Raw genomic sequence first — 13,983 nt, 5'->3', positions numbered from 1 at the left:
GTCAAAACAATTGATTACACACAACCACAGATCAACAACATAGCTAGGTACTTGATGCACTCTTTTTCCAGAAGCTTCTGTGAGAAGACGGAGGTGGGCTTCCACTCTCCGCTGGAGTGTAGCCGCTGTAGCTCGCCACGTCAGAGCAGATGTCGAAGACCTGCTTTACAACATTGACCTGCGTAGCCAGGTGTTGGCTGCTGATGATGGCAGCCCCACCCTGGTTCACCTCCACCCCTGTGTTGTTGGCCACCTTGTGCTCAAGCTGGACAGCCATAATCCTGAGTACTACTATGTTGCTCACCTTGTCTCCATCACTGACTCTGACTGCCATCCGGGAGTTCCTCACCAGCCCTCCGATGTGCAAGTAGCTGACCTTCCCCTCCTCCAGGTCAGGTTGGGAGAAGGTGGTGATGGTTGTCCCTGGGTGGTCCTGCTTCTCCAAAAACCCTGTTTCAGCATTATGGTTCCCCAGAACTTTGAACACCAGGTCTGTGGAGTTGCTGTCCAGGTCGGTGGTTCTGAGAACATCCGTATTGAGGTGGCGTTTGGAGTTCTCCAGGAGCATGAAGAGACTTCCCTTAGGGAGGCTGAGCTCGGGAGCGTCTTTGACAGGCGTGGCACTGACGTTGAAGCGGTGGAGCTTGTTTCCCTTGAGGTAAAACGGGATCTCCTTCTTGCTGTTGGTGAAGTCTTGAGGGTCTTCTGAACCTCCATGGACGTACATCACTCTACCGTGCCACAGGTCCAGCATGCTGAAGGTCCAACCCTCCTCCTCTTGGTCAAAATGATTCATATCCAGCCTCAGCTGGCCGTGCATTGGCTGCTCCTCTATACGGAACATGATCTGAGACTGACGGATTCCCAGCTTCCGGAACTCTAGGTTCACCTTGATGTGCTTTGACTCTAACGGAGCCCTCCCACCTTCTGGAACCACTAAGTCTTTAAGAACCAGGAAGTTCTGACCTGGCCTCTTCCTGTCCCTGTCTGATCCATGATAGTAGACTAGTGGCAGGGTGACAGAGAGGACAGCCTTTGGGCTCATAGTGGTGATCGCTTCTAGAAGTTTCTTTGCCTCACAGCCGACAGATATGTCTTTGGTGACGACAGCATGGGGAAGCCCCATCCTCTGTGCGTTGATCCTGATATCTCAAAGACAGCCTTTGAAGGATCCTCCACCGGCCAAGTCGTTTAGATGGACCCCCTTCTCAGAACGGAGGGCACGCTCACCTGACCCCAGCACCAAGCAAACCTGGGAGAAAGAAGAAATTACATAAAGATTGATAAAGGAGTAATGACGGTATCAAGAATGATTTTTGAATGGGGAAATAATAAGTGACTAATTGATGGTAACAGATAGACGTAATACAGAAATCATCAAACAACAGAACAGTTCAGGAAGTAGCACATTAAGTAGTAATAGAAGTCATCAGTATGTTTCCGTCTGATACACCGTAAGTAGAGGTAATTAAAAAGCAGAATACCAGGTTGAAAAGACAGACAGCTGTTTCAATTGAATTATAGGATTATTCCACCACACATTTACAGTGAAACGTGGCTCCTCTCATCAACTATAACCTTACCTGCTGCAGCAGATGCTAACATTTAACAGACTGTGGTCTTATCCATTCCAGCATGATTCATGAAGGCACTTTAAATGTCAGGGATGGTGGTAAATCTTTAAATTCACTGTGGTCTTTTTTTCTGTGAGAGTAATATGAGCATAGACTTCCTCTGGGTTTAGCCTTTGGCCATGCTGACAACAAAAATTATTGTTGTGGCTTGTCTCTGCTCCAAAGTAGTAGTGATAAGAGCACTACTGAGTTAGAGATAAACACAATGGTCAGAACTCTACACGGAATTGAGATACAGTTCTACAATTTCAGTAGTTTCTGATCTACAGTATATAGTGTGAACAGGTAGTGTGTAGCGTGAAGTAGGGATATTACTCTGGAATTAAACACTGTATGTAATAAATCTGAGGTATGTAGCCTACTGTATGTACACTACAGTAAAGGTGTGTTCTCACCTGCAGGTGACCAGAGTGCAGCTCCACAAGAAGGAAATCAGTCTCCCCGGCAGACAGGAAAAGTAGGCCGCTGTGACTGGAGGTGCGGAAGCGCACATGGAGTGATGATCGGCTGGATAATGCCACAGTCTTCAGCTGCACATACAGTATCCATCCCCATAGAATGAGGCTGCAATACAAGAGGGGTAGAGATAATGCTGATGTAATAATTATTCTATATAATTTTATCAGCTTTACGAATAATGACATTTGGTTCGGGTAATATGCTAATCATGTCTAAATGTCATTTTCTGTCTTCGGAGTGTATTTCCATACACTGCAGGGAAGTTCTGTATTAGCAGTTACTGTATGTATTATGGTTGGTTGCATCCCACACATTCCATTCTAGTAGTGCCAATGGGCATGTCTATTCCAATGCTCCAAAACAACGCTTCAGGCCTTCTTTTTTTTCGCTACCTTTCTTTTTAAAGACCCCAACAACAAGTAATCTAGATATTCATAATTAGTTAACTTGCATAAAACACTGTATGCAAGTGTAGCAATTTAGTCCCTGTTGATTTTTCCCTTTGTTAAAGCACATGTGAATGCAAACAACAATCATTTAGCCTACTGCAGCCAGCAAAATTAGGTATTCTCTTCTGTATCATCTCATTTAACAGCCTGGTCTCATAGACTAGACCCAACATAGTAAACGTAAATCCTGGACACACAAATTAGTATGATATGTTATGTTTGGTATGGTTACATAAGACAGAAGGTTACATAAGGCAATAATGAAAGAAGGGTGGTTGGTCGGGGTGGATGGGTCAGCATATAATACGAACGTCTAGCAACCCAAAGGTTGAATGTTCGAATCTGATCACGGACAACTTTAGCTAATTAGCAACTTTGCAACTACTTAATACTTTTTCGGTACTTTGCAACTACTTAGCATGTTAGCTAACCCTTTCCCTAACCCTAACCTTAACCCTTTTAGCTAACCCTTCCCCTAACCCTAACCTTAACCCTAACCGTAACCCTTTTAGCTAACCCTTCCCCTAACCTTAACCATTTAACCTAACTCCTAACCTTAACCCCTAACCCCTAAAGCTAGCTAACGTTAGCGTTAGCCACCTAGCTAACGTTAGCAACAACAAATTGGAATTTGTAACATATCATATGCTACGTTTTGCAAATTCGTTACATTGTACTTTTGCGAATTTTTAACATATTGTATGAATTGCAATTCATAACATATCATATGAATTGTCATTCGTAACATATCATATGAAATTGATTATGGACAAATTAATACATACCATACGAAATGTAACATACCATACTAAATGGAGCGTCTCGGATTTATGTACTGAATAATACGAAAGGCTCTGAGACCAGGTTGCATTTAACGGTATTGATCTCTTTGCTAGAGGGACTAAGTGCTTGCTACTGTTGTGTCCGTGACCTTTACCGCCTGTATCTGAATTCAATTAATGTAAGCACTCATGTCCTGAGTGTTATTCTAACTGGGGCCTAACTGGAAAACTAGACATCTTGTGCTGACCAGAAATCATTCAGATTCTGAATATCTGGAGCAGTAGGCCAATGGATGGAAGCATTGAAGTACTCATGGAAGGAACGTGAGAGTGTGTAGAGAAAATTTGTGGATGACCTACGGTATGCTCCCCAGTCCCCATGGAGTAAAAGGGTCAGGTAAGGCCAGACTAATGGTGACAATTGGTATCTGATGATTGCACACTGAATAGTGGCAATGTGTCTATTAATAAATATTACATGAGGTCAGACAGTACAACTTTCCAAACGCCTGACCTAAAATATGTAGACTACTATGTCAGAACGGCATGTTTTTCTACTAGTTAGTCATTTACTTCATTGGCATCACATTAGCATCTTAAAAAAGCACCCATTTTATTGACTATTCTAGGTCTATTTGGGGAAACATTATCAGACACTTCCAACTTACTGACGCTATAGCCTACATCTGTTCTATTATGGAAACAGCATCAGACAGTTACAAGGATAACACTTTACATTAAGATAGCCTAGTTTATAAACAGTGAATTATTAGTTACCATCTGTCTAGTTTGGGGCATCAATAAATTCATATGATGTTTGTAGAGAATGGAGACTTCTGAATACAGAAATAATAGGCCAAGCAGTGACGGATTCATTTTATTCTGTCTACTGTAACACTGCCCCATATTGAATTGAATTATAAGCATATTCTCCTATTGTTATAACAGCTATATAACAATAAAGCATCATGTAATGTATTATTACAATCAGACAAATTAATGTGGTTTGATCTAAACATTGGAATTCCTAGAGGCAAATAATCGCATTACTTTTTTTTACATCGCTACGGACTACAGTTGGCCTACATTGCAACATACAAATGAGGCAACATTGAAATAGATAGATGCAAATGACATTATCATACCATAATAATTGTCATGGAAATTTCAAGATAACGTTTTGATAAGGAAAAAAATAAACACAGGTTTTCTGCACTTTACCTCCGAGCACTTGTTCGCTGGAGAGAAACAGAAGAAAAAGCTTGATAAGAAATAGCTTGTTGAATAAAATGAGAAGGTCCCGATAGTTTATTCTTTCACTTTTTTTTCAGTTAAAAGACAAATCTGGATACTTGATAAAACTCCATTGTTTTCACTGGGCGGCACTATAATTCACACCCTCATTCACAACACCCTCAGCCCCGCCCTGCCACTTCACCTAGGGCAAGGCCATAGACCGTATATATAAAGGGCTAGGCACTAGTGTAGTGCAGTCCAGTGATACATGGACAACATTTTTGCACTAGATACATTTTTTCCTCCAAAAACTAATTTGAAAAATCCTGCCCTTGAAACACATGCATTGTGTTATTACATACCGGTAGACATGCAAATTATCCTACTGCTATTCAGTTTTCACCAGTGACATACAGTGCATTCTGAAAGTATTCAGACCCCTTCCCTTTTTCCACATTTTGTTACGTTACAGCCTTATTCTAAAATTGATTTTCCTCATAAATCTGCGCACAATACCCAATAATGACAAAGCCAAAACAGGTTTTTAATTTTTTTTTGTAATTTTATCAAAAGTAACAAACAGAAATACCTTATTTATATAAGTATTCAGACCCTTTATTATGAGACGCAAAATTGAGCTCAGGTGCATCCTGTTTCCATTAATCATCCTTGAGATGTTTTTACAACTTGATTGGAGTCCACCTGTGGAAGTCCTCCTCCCAGAGTGCGAAGAGCCTAGGCGTGACCCTGGACAACACCCTGTCGTTCTCCGCCAACATCAAGGCGGTGACCCGCTCCTGCAGGTTCATGCTCTACAACATTCGGAGAGTACGACCCTGCCTTACACAGGAAGCGGCACAGGTCCTAATCCAGGCACTTGTCATCTCCCGTCTGGACTACTGCAACTCGCTGTTGGCTGGCCTCCCTGCCTGTGCCATTAAACCCCTACAACTCATCCAGAATGCCGCAGCCCGTCTGGTGTTCAACCTTCCCAAGTTCTCTCACGTCACCCCCCTCCTCCGCACACTCCACTGGCTTCCAGTTGAAGCTCGCATCCGCTACAAGACCATGGTGCTTGCCTATGGAGCAGTGAGGGGAACGGCACCTCTGTACCTTCAGGCTCTGATCAGTCCCTACACCCAAATGAGGGCATTGCGCTCATCCACCTCTGGCCTGCTGGCTCCCCTTCCTCTGCGGAAGCATAGTTCCCGCTCAGCCCAGTCAAAACTGTTCGCTGCTCTGGCACCCCAATGGTGGAACAAGCTCCCTCACGACGCCAGGACAGCGGAGTCACTCACCACCTTCCGGAGACATTTGAAACCCCACCTCTTTAAGGAATACCTGGGATAGGATAAAGGAATCCTTCTACCCCCCCCCCAATTGTAAAGTGGTTATCCCACTGGCTATAGGGTGAACGCACCAATCTGTGAGTCGCTCTGGCTAAGAGCGTCTGCTAAATGACGTTAATGTGCCCTTGAGCAAGGCACTTAACCCTAATTGCTCCTGTAAGTCGCTCTGGATAAGAGCGTCTGCTAAATGACTAAAATGTAAATGTAAATGTAAATTAAATTGATTGGACATGATTTGGAAAGGCACACACCTGTCTATATAAGGTCCCACAGTTGACAGTGCATGTCAGAACAAAAACCAAGCCTCGAGATCGAAGGAATTGTCCGTAGAGCTCCGAGACAGGATTGTGTCAAGGCACAGCTCTGGGGAAGTGTACCAAAACATTTCTGCAGCATTGACGGTCCCCAAGAACACAGTGGCCTCCATCATTCTTAAATGGAAGACGTTTGGAACCACCAAGACTCTTCCTAGAGCTGGCCGCTCCCCAGCCAAACTGAGCAATCGGGGGAGAAGGGCCTTGGTCAGGAAGGTGACCAAGAACCCGATGGCCACTTTGACAGAGTTCCAGAGTTCCTCTGTGGAGATGGGAGAACCTTCCAACCATCTCTGCAGCACTCCACCAATCAAGCCTTTATGGTAGAGTGGCCAGACGGAAGCCACTCCTCAGTAAAAGGCACATGACAGCCTGCTTGGAGTTTACCAAAAGGCACCTAAAGGACTCTCAGACCACGAGAAACAAGATTCTCTAGTCTGATGAAACCAAGATTGAACTCTTTGGCATGAATGGCAAGAGTCATGTCTGGAGGAAACCTGGCAACATCCCTGCAGTGAAGCATGGCGGTGGCAACATCGTGCTGTGGGGATGTTTTTCAGTGGCAGGGACAGGGAGACTAGTCCGGATCGAGGGAAAGATTAACAGAGCAAAGTACAGATAGATCCTTGATGGAAACCTGCTCCAGAGCGCTCAGGACCAGTTATACAGAAGATAGCCCTATTTGGTAAAATACCAAGTCCATATTATGGCAAGAACAGCTCAAATAAGCAAAGAGAAATGACAGTCCATCATTACTTTAAGACATGAAGGTCAGTCAATACGGAACATTTCAAGAACTTTGAAAGTTTCTTCAAGTGCTGTCGCAAAAACCATCAAGTGCTATGATGAAACTGGCTCTCATGACCCAGAGTTACCTCTTTTGCAGAGGATAAGTTCATTAGAGTTCCCAGCCACAGAAATTGCAGCCCAAATAAATGCTTCACAGAGTTCAAGTCACAGACACATCTCAACATCAACTGTTCAGAGGGGACTGTGTGAATCAGGCCTTCATGGTCGAATTGCTGCAAAGAAACCACTACTGAAGGACACCAATAAGAAGAAGAGACCTGCTTGTGTCAAGGAACACGAGCAATGGACATTAGACCGGTGGAAATGTGTCCTTTCGTCTGGAGTCCAAATTTGAGATTTTTGGTTCCAATCACCGTGTCTTTGTGAGACGCGGTGTGGGTGAACGGATGATCTCTGCATGTGTAGTTCCCACCATAAAGCATGGAGGAGGAGGTGTTATGGTGTGGGGGTGCTTTGCTGGTGACACTGTCTGTGATTTATTTAGAATTCAAGGCACACTTTACCAGCATGGCTACCACAGCATTCTGCAGCGAAATGCCATCCCATCTGGTTTGGGCTTAGTGGGACTATCATTTGTTTTTCAACAGTACAACAACCCAACACACCTCTAGGCTGTGTAAGGGCTATTTTACCAAGAAGGAGAGTGATGGAGTGCTGCATCAGATGACCTGGCCTCCACAATCCCCAAACCTCAACCCAATTGAGATGGTTTGGGATGAGTCAGGGTGAAGCTGGTTGAGAGAATGACAAGAGTGTGCAAAGCGGTCATCAAGGCAAAGGGTGGCTATTTGAAGAATTTCAAATAAAAAATATATCTTGATTTGTTTAACACTTTTTTGGTTACTTAATGATTCCATGTGTGTTATTTCATAGTTTTGATGTCTTCGCTATTAGAAAATAGTAAAAATAAAGAAAAACCCTTGAATGAGTAGGTGTGTCCAAACTTTTGACTAGTACTGTATAGACCAACCATGTCTACCTGGGTTTGATTCTGGCACAAATAACTCAATCCCCTTGATTTATTTTATTTGTTTACATATTTCAAATATGGACAGTCCAGGGATATTTTACCCCTGATCTTGATAAGAAATGACCTTACCAGACACTTTTGGACATCATAAATAGGAAACAATTAAACAATTAAAACAATAACAATAGGCTATTAGTTTCAAATGTCGGGTAAATTGCCACAGTAGATTTGCTGTGGTAAAGGAGAAAATACTTTATTTATATTATACGAAATGCTTGTCAAATAGATAAATCGCCTTTAGACTTTTAAAAAATGACTAAATTGTTAAGATTACAATACCAACCAGAGGGTGAACCTATCTTGGAATACTGTGGTTGCAAGCACCACTAATATTAAGGTAACACCGACATCATCTTCTAGGGAGCATAATGAGGTGACCAATAATGGTGCAATTAAGATCAGCTGTGTGGGTGAATTTAGGCTATTGATGGTTTAACAAGACATCAGCTGGCGATAATCTAGTGCCATCGATGGTTTTAAGAGGCCCCTGGTTACTTGATTATATTCCAATACATTCTGTAGGCTACCCGTTGTCACAGCCATTGTCACATAATGAAAGGTGTAAAAACCGAAAATAGGCTAGCCTACTGGTTGTGTTTCCCTAGCTGAGTTGATGAGCTGATTTGGGCCATCAGTTGATTGACAGATGTAGGCCTACTGTAGAACGATAAACTTTCCTCCAGTGTGGATGCTCGCCCACGTTTTTATAGTTAGGTTATGTGAAATGTGTCAATATAGTTCTGGTCTTTGGTGTGGACTGAAAGCCTATATTGTGTGGCTTTAATATTTCATTTCCTAAAGCTGTCAAGAAGTTTATGCATTTGAGCCTATCCAAATACGATTAATTTTTAGCTGAGACACTTATCTTTGATGTGTAAATGATCAGACTATTCGTTTTACTTCTTGAAAACAGTTTAATAAATGCAATTAATTTGTGGGCTTAATGTAGGCTTAGGCTGGTCACTAGATCGCCCAGCACTCAGGAGGCTCAGAACTGGAGCGCGCTGCTCAGATCACTGCGCTACGACAGTTCACAATGCTCTAGCAAGCACTTAGAATACTGATGATACATAGGCACGTTGTTTTTAATTATTTACGTTTTAAGCCTAACCTTAAGCACTCGCAATTAATGCCTAAACTGTTAACCTTTGAGTTATTTCTGTTTTAACCCTGTAACCATGCAAAATTAATCCGTAAAAAAGAGACGTTAATCCATGAGTCAAAGGGCCATCGGACAGCTTCAAGCCCTTGCGGACTCTGACATGTGTGCTGAGGTCAGGGCTGTAACCGCAAGACCACACAGGCACTGAGGTAACTCAAGTAATTTATTATACCTATTGCTTGCCTTCAACAAATAATAAACCATCGAAACCATCTTGACTGGCTGCATCACTGTTTGGTATGGAAAATGCACCACGCCCGACCGCAAAGCGCTACAGACGGTAGTGCAGACAGCCCAGTACATCACTGGGGCCGAGCTCCCTGCCAACAAGGGCCTCTACATCAGGCAGCACCAGAGGAAGGCCCGAAAAATTGCCATAGACTCCAGCCACCCAAGCCATAGACTGTTCACTCTGCTACCATCCGGCAAACGGTACGGGAGCATCGGCTATCAGACCAACAGGCTCAGAGACAGCTTCTTCCCCCAAGCCATAAGACTGCTAAATAGCCAGACTGCTAAATAGTCAACTAATGGTACCCAAACTATCTGCACTGAATCTATCTTGCACTGACCCTACGCACACTCACTTTATATACACACACTCACACTGTCACTCCCTCACAAATCCATCACACATTCAAACACTACAGGCACACACACACATAACACACACAGCATACCGACACAAACATACACACACATGCACACTCACACAAACACACTTTTACACTCATCATTTGCTGCTGCTACTCTGTTCTTTTACTCTTATTTGTCACGATCGTCTACCAATGAGGAGGAGGACCAAGGCGCAGCGTTGAATGTGAACATATTATTTATTAGAATGATCACCCGATCAAAACAACGACGTGACAGTCAATGGTCAATACACAACCAAACACGACCAAAATCCCACAAACCCGAATGAAAAACAGACAGTTAAATATGGCTCCCAATCAGAGACAACCCACGACAGCTGACACTCGTTGCCTCTGATTGGGAGTCACTCTGGCCAACATAGAAATAAACACCCATAGAAACAAAACCCATAGATTTACACACCCTGGCTCAACATAACAGTGTCCCCAGAGCCAGGGCGTGACAGTACCCCCCCCTAAAGGCGCGGACTCCGACCGCGTCAACCAAAACCCACAGGGGAGGGACCGGGTGGGCACTCCGCCCAGGCGGCGGATCCGGCTCCGGGCCTGATCCCCGCTCCCTCTCCAACCCCCCAAAGTACCCCTGGTCCGGTCTGGCCCCGCTGGCCGGAGCTGGACTGCACACTGGTGGAGCGGATTGCTCCGGCGTGAAGCATCTGACCGGTGCCGGACCAGCCACCGGTGGAACAGGCACGGGCCGTGCCGGACTGACGACGCACACCACTGGCGTGGTGTGGGGAGCAGGAGCGGGCCGAGCCGGGCTGTCGAAGCGCACCCCTGACTTGGTGCGGGGAACAGGCACGGGCCGTGCCGGACTGACGACGCACACCACTGGCTTGGTGTGGAGAGCAGGAGCGGGCCGAGCCGGGCTGTCGAAGCGCAACCCTGACTTGGTGCGGGGAGCAGGAACGGGCCGAGCTGGGCTGTCGAAGCGCACCCCTGACTTGGTGCGGGGAGCAGGAACGGGCCGAGCCGGGCTGTCGACGCGCACCGTAGACTTGGTGCGAGTGGCAGGAACAGGCCGGACCGTACTGGGAACACACACCACTGGCCCTACGTGGGGATCAGGAACAGGCCGGACCGGACTGGCAACACACGCCAGTACCTCTCGCCGTGCCTCTACATCCTCCCTCCCCCTGGTGACCAGTGACTCCCGTAACCTGGCGGCCTCCTGCTGCCCCGTCGTCCACGGCGTTAGCCCCCCCTAAAAAATGTATGGGCGTCTCCCCTACCCGTGGACCAGGTCTCCATGTCCCTCGCCAGCCTTTCGCCCTTCTGCCACAAGGTCAAGCCCTTCTCTTCCTCACTCGGCTTGACCCAGTCGAGGAGGCGAAGGAGATCTGTTAGGGACCTCCCTGGCGATGGCTCCTGGACACGCTGCTTGGTCACATCTTGGTGGGATTTTCTGTCACGATCGTCTACCAATGAGGAGGAGGACCAAGGCGCAGCGTTGAATGTGAACATATTATTTATTAGAATGATCACCCGATCAAAACAACGACGTGACAGTCAATGGTCAATACACAACCAAACACGACCAAAATCCCACAAACCCGAATGAAAAACAGACAGTTAAATATGGCTCCCAATCAGAGACAACCCACGACAGCTGACACTCGTTGCCTCTGATTGGGAGTCACTCTGGCCAACATAGAAATAAACACCCATAGAAACAAAACCCATAGATTTACACACCCTGGCTCAACATAACAGTGTCCCCAGAGCCAGGGCGTGACATTATTGTTATCTATCCGGATGCCTTGTCACTTTACCCTGTCTTCATGTACATACCGTATCTACCTCAAGTACCTCATACATCTGCACATTGATCTGGGACTGGTACTCCCTGTATATATATAGCTCCATTCTTGTGTATTTTATTTTATTCCTCTTGTGTTAGTTACTATTACATGTTTTATTATTATTTATTTTAACTATGATTGGGAAAGGTTTCATAGGCAAGCATTTCACTGTAAAGTCTACACCAGTTGTATTCGGCGCATGTGATGAATCAAATTTGATTTAATTTGATAAAACTATTGATTAAAAAAATGATTTTCCCTAACGAATAATACATCTACCACCTACAAATATGTCAATTTATTATAATCCACATAAGAATTCACACAAGATAGGTAGCCTGCATGTAGCCTATAAACATCTCTTCCAGCTGGCCCCTGGCAGAGTTTTAAATATTTCTTCAGATATTCAGATCATTCTGCTGCAGGATTATTTTCCTCCTGCGAGGAAAGGGTTCAAATTAAGAGCCGACATCTGTATAGTTCAAGAAATTCACATAGCTCTGACAATTCCACATATGGCCATCAGAGAGTGCTGTTCGATCACAAACTCCATGGTCGTTCAAGTATGGTACACTGCATAAAACAACTGGATTTTTGGTTTAGAAAGTTAATACTGTAATATGCAATATCAAGTCTTCGACAGTAGTGTTTATTAAGTGAAGTACTTTATATTTGAAAAATATAACTAGTATTTCATATTTTGAGGTACACAATTTAGGGACCTACAAATCAACAGTAGATTTGGGGCTAAAATATATTTTAATCCCATAATATAGTCTTAAACATGTTTGTGTTTTGTAACATGCTATACCCCTGAAACAGAGGGGCATTTTAATTTGTGTTGACTCAAAGTAGCCTGGTAAATTTCAAAACAAACACGAGAGAGAGAGAGAGAGGGAGAGAGAGCGAGAGAGAGAGAGAGAGAGAGAGAGAGAGAGAGAGAGAGAGAGAGAGAGAGAGAGAGAGAAAAGCTAAAACTGGTCACTGCACAGCACAGGAGGTTAAGTCAACTGGCTTTTAAAAAAATGAAAGTTATCCTACACAATGACCTAAATTCAACCTCTGATACAGAAATAGCTCTATTCGTGGGTGTGTGTGGATGAATGAAAGTTCATAATCGAACAACTTAAACTAAAGCCTCTCTAGATCGATGCAATGCAAATGTCTATGTAAATGTAGGAAAATCATACGGCTGTGAGTGCATAGCAGACACTATTTGTGGCCGTTCGCGTAGGCTAAGAGATTGCATAAGACACCCCTGACTGCTTCACTGAGCTGAGGCCAGAGCTAAGTGCTACAGTACCACAGAATCACTCAGTCTGGGGGTTTTCCAGCATGCAGGCAGGCAGCATTTTATACCACAAAGAATGTGTGGTGGATGAGAGGCCTTTAAAGAACTCTGATTACACAACTCTGGAGGAGCAAGGAAAAACTAAGATATTAAACACAGCTCAAAGTTGTTTAAGATCACCAATCTTTCTGTCTATATAGACGACCGTCTGGTCTGCACTTCGTTGCAATGCAATGTTTGAGTTCTTGTAAAGCTTGAGATCTTCTGTTGAAATAGTTTTAAATGGCCAATATTTTTGTCTGTACTTTATGCAATGCTTGAGTTGTTGTAATGTAAGAGCTTCCCGTAGAGATCTGGGAAATCTCTCAATGGGAACAGCGAGCTGAGAAGCCCACTTGAAGATTCCAGATTCCGGGTGCTCAGTGGAATTCTTTTGACATTTGATCTCCTCTTTCGTCTCCCCTCCTCCCTTCATGCTATGTGATGCTGAGACCAGCTGGCACCCTTTATAGAGGACGTCTCTAGTTATTAGATCTCTCTAGTCTAACTAACTTAAACTTTGTTTGTTATGGGTCTGAGTCACAACTGCTTTGTCTTACACTAGGATAAAGACAGTTAAGAGGTGGAAGGTGGGTGGAGAGAGGGGGCTGCTTGCTGCTTTGTCTAGCGTGAGCGGATGAGCCGAGCTGATTCTCTCCTGGCTGTGTGTTGTCTCTCACTAGACCAGATCACTCAACTGCATGGCGCTCTATAAATCCCTGCCTGCCTGCTCTGACTGGCTGCTTCTCCACCCACCTTGCCTGCCTGCCTGCTTGCCCACCATGCTCTGACTGCCTGCCTGTTCTCTCAGCAATGAAATCTCTGTCTGCCTGCCTTTCTGTCTTTCTGTCTTTCTGCCTGCCTAACTGCCTGCCTGCCTAACTGCCTGCCTGCCTAACTGCCTGTTTGCAGCTCTGGAGCAGGTTAAGTTAGTGTGTTGAGTGAGTGTGGACCTCTGATCAGGAGGGAT

At 44.6% G+C, this 13,983-nt stretch overlaps 1 pseudogene across 1 annotated transcript in view; it reads right to left on the bottom strand.

The window, feature by feature from the left end:
• LOC311120784 (chondroitin sulfate proteoglycan 4-like) overlaps positions 1–13,449 on the bottom strand; it is a 39,386-nt pseudogene extending 25,937 nt beyond the window's left edge. Inside the window, exons 1-3 of the transcript in view lie at positions 13,370–13,449; positions 2,030–2,198; positions 52–1,252 (exon numbers count right to left, since the gene is read on the bottom strand). The product of the transcript in view is annotated as a chondroitin sulfate proteoglycan 4-like (transcript). The remainder of the gene's footprint in view (positions 1–51; positions 1,253–2,029; positions 2,199–13,369) is intronic.
• Between the last annotated feature and the right edge of the window lie 534 nt (positions 13,450–13,983).

The sequence above is a fragment of the Coregonus lavaretus genome (genome assembly GCF_964263955.1).
Source record: "Coregonus lavaretus genome assembly, contig: HAP1_SCAFFOLD_2363, whole genome shotgun sequence".
In the NCBI taxonomy this organism is placed as follows: Eukaryota; Metazoa; Chordata; class Actinopteri; order Salmoniformes; family Salmonidae; genus Coregonus; species Coregonus lavaretus.
This window is presented reverse-complemented; position numbering and strand designations above follow the sequence as displayed.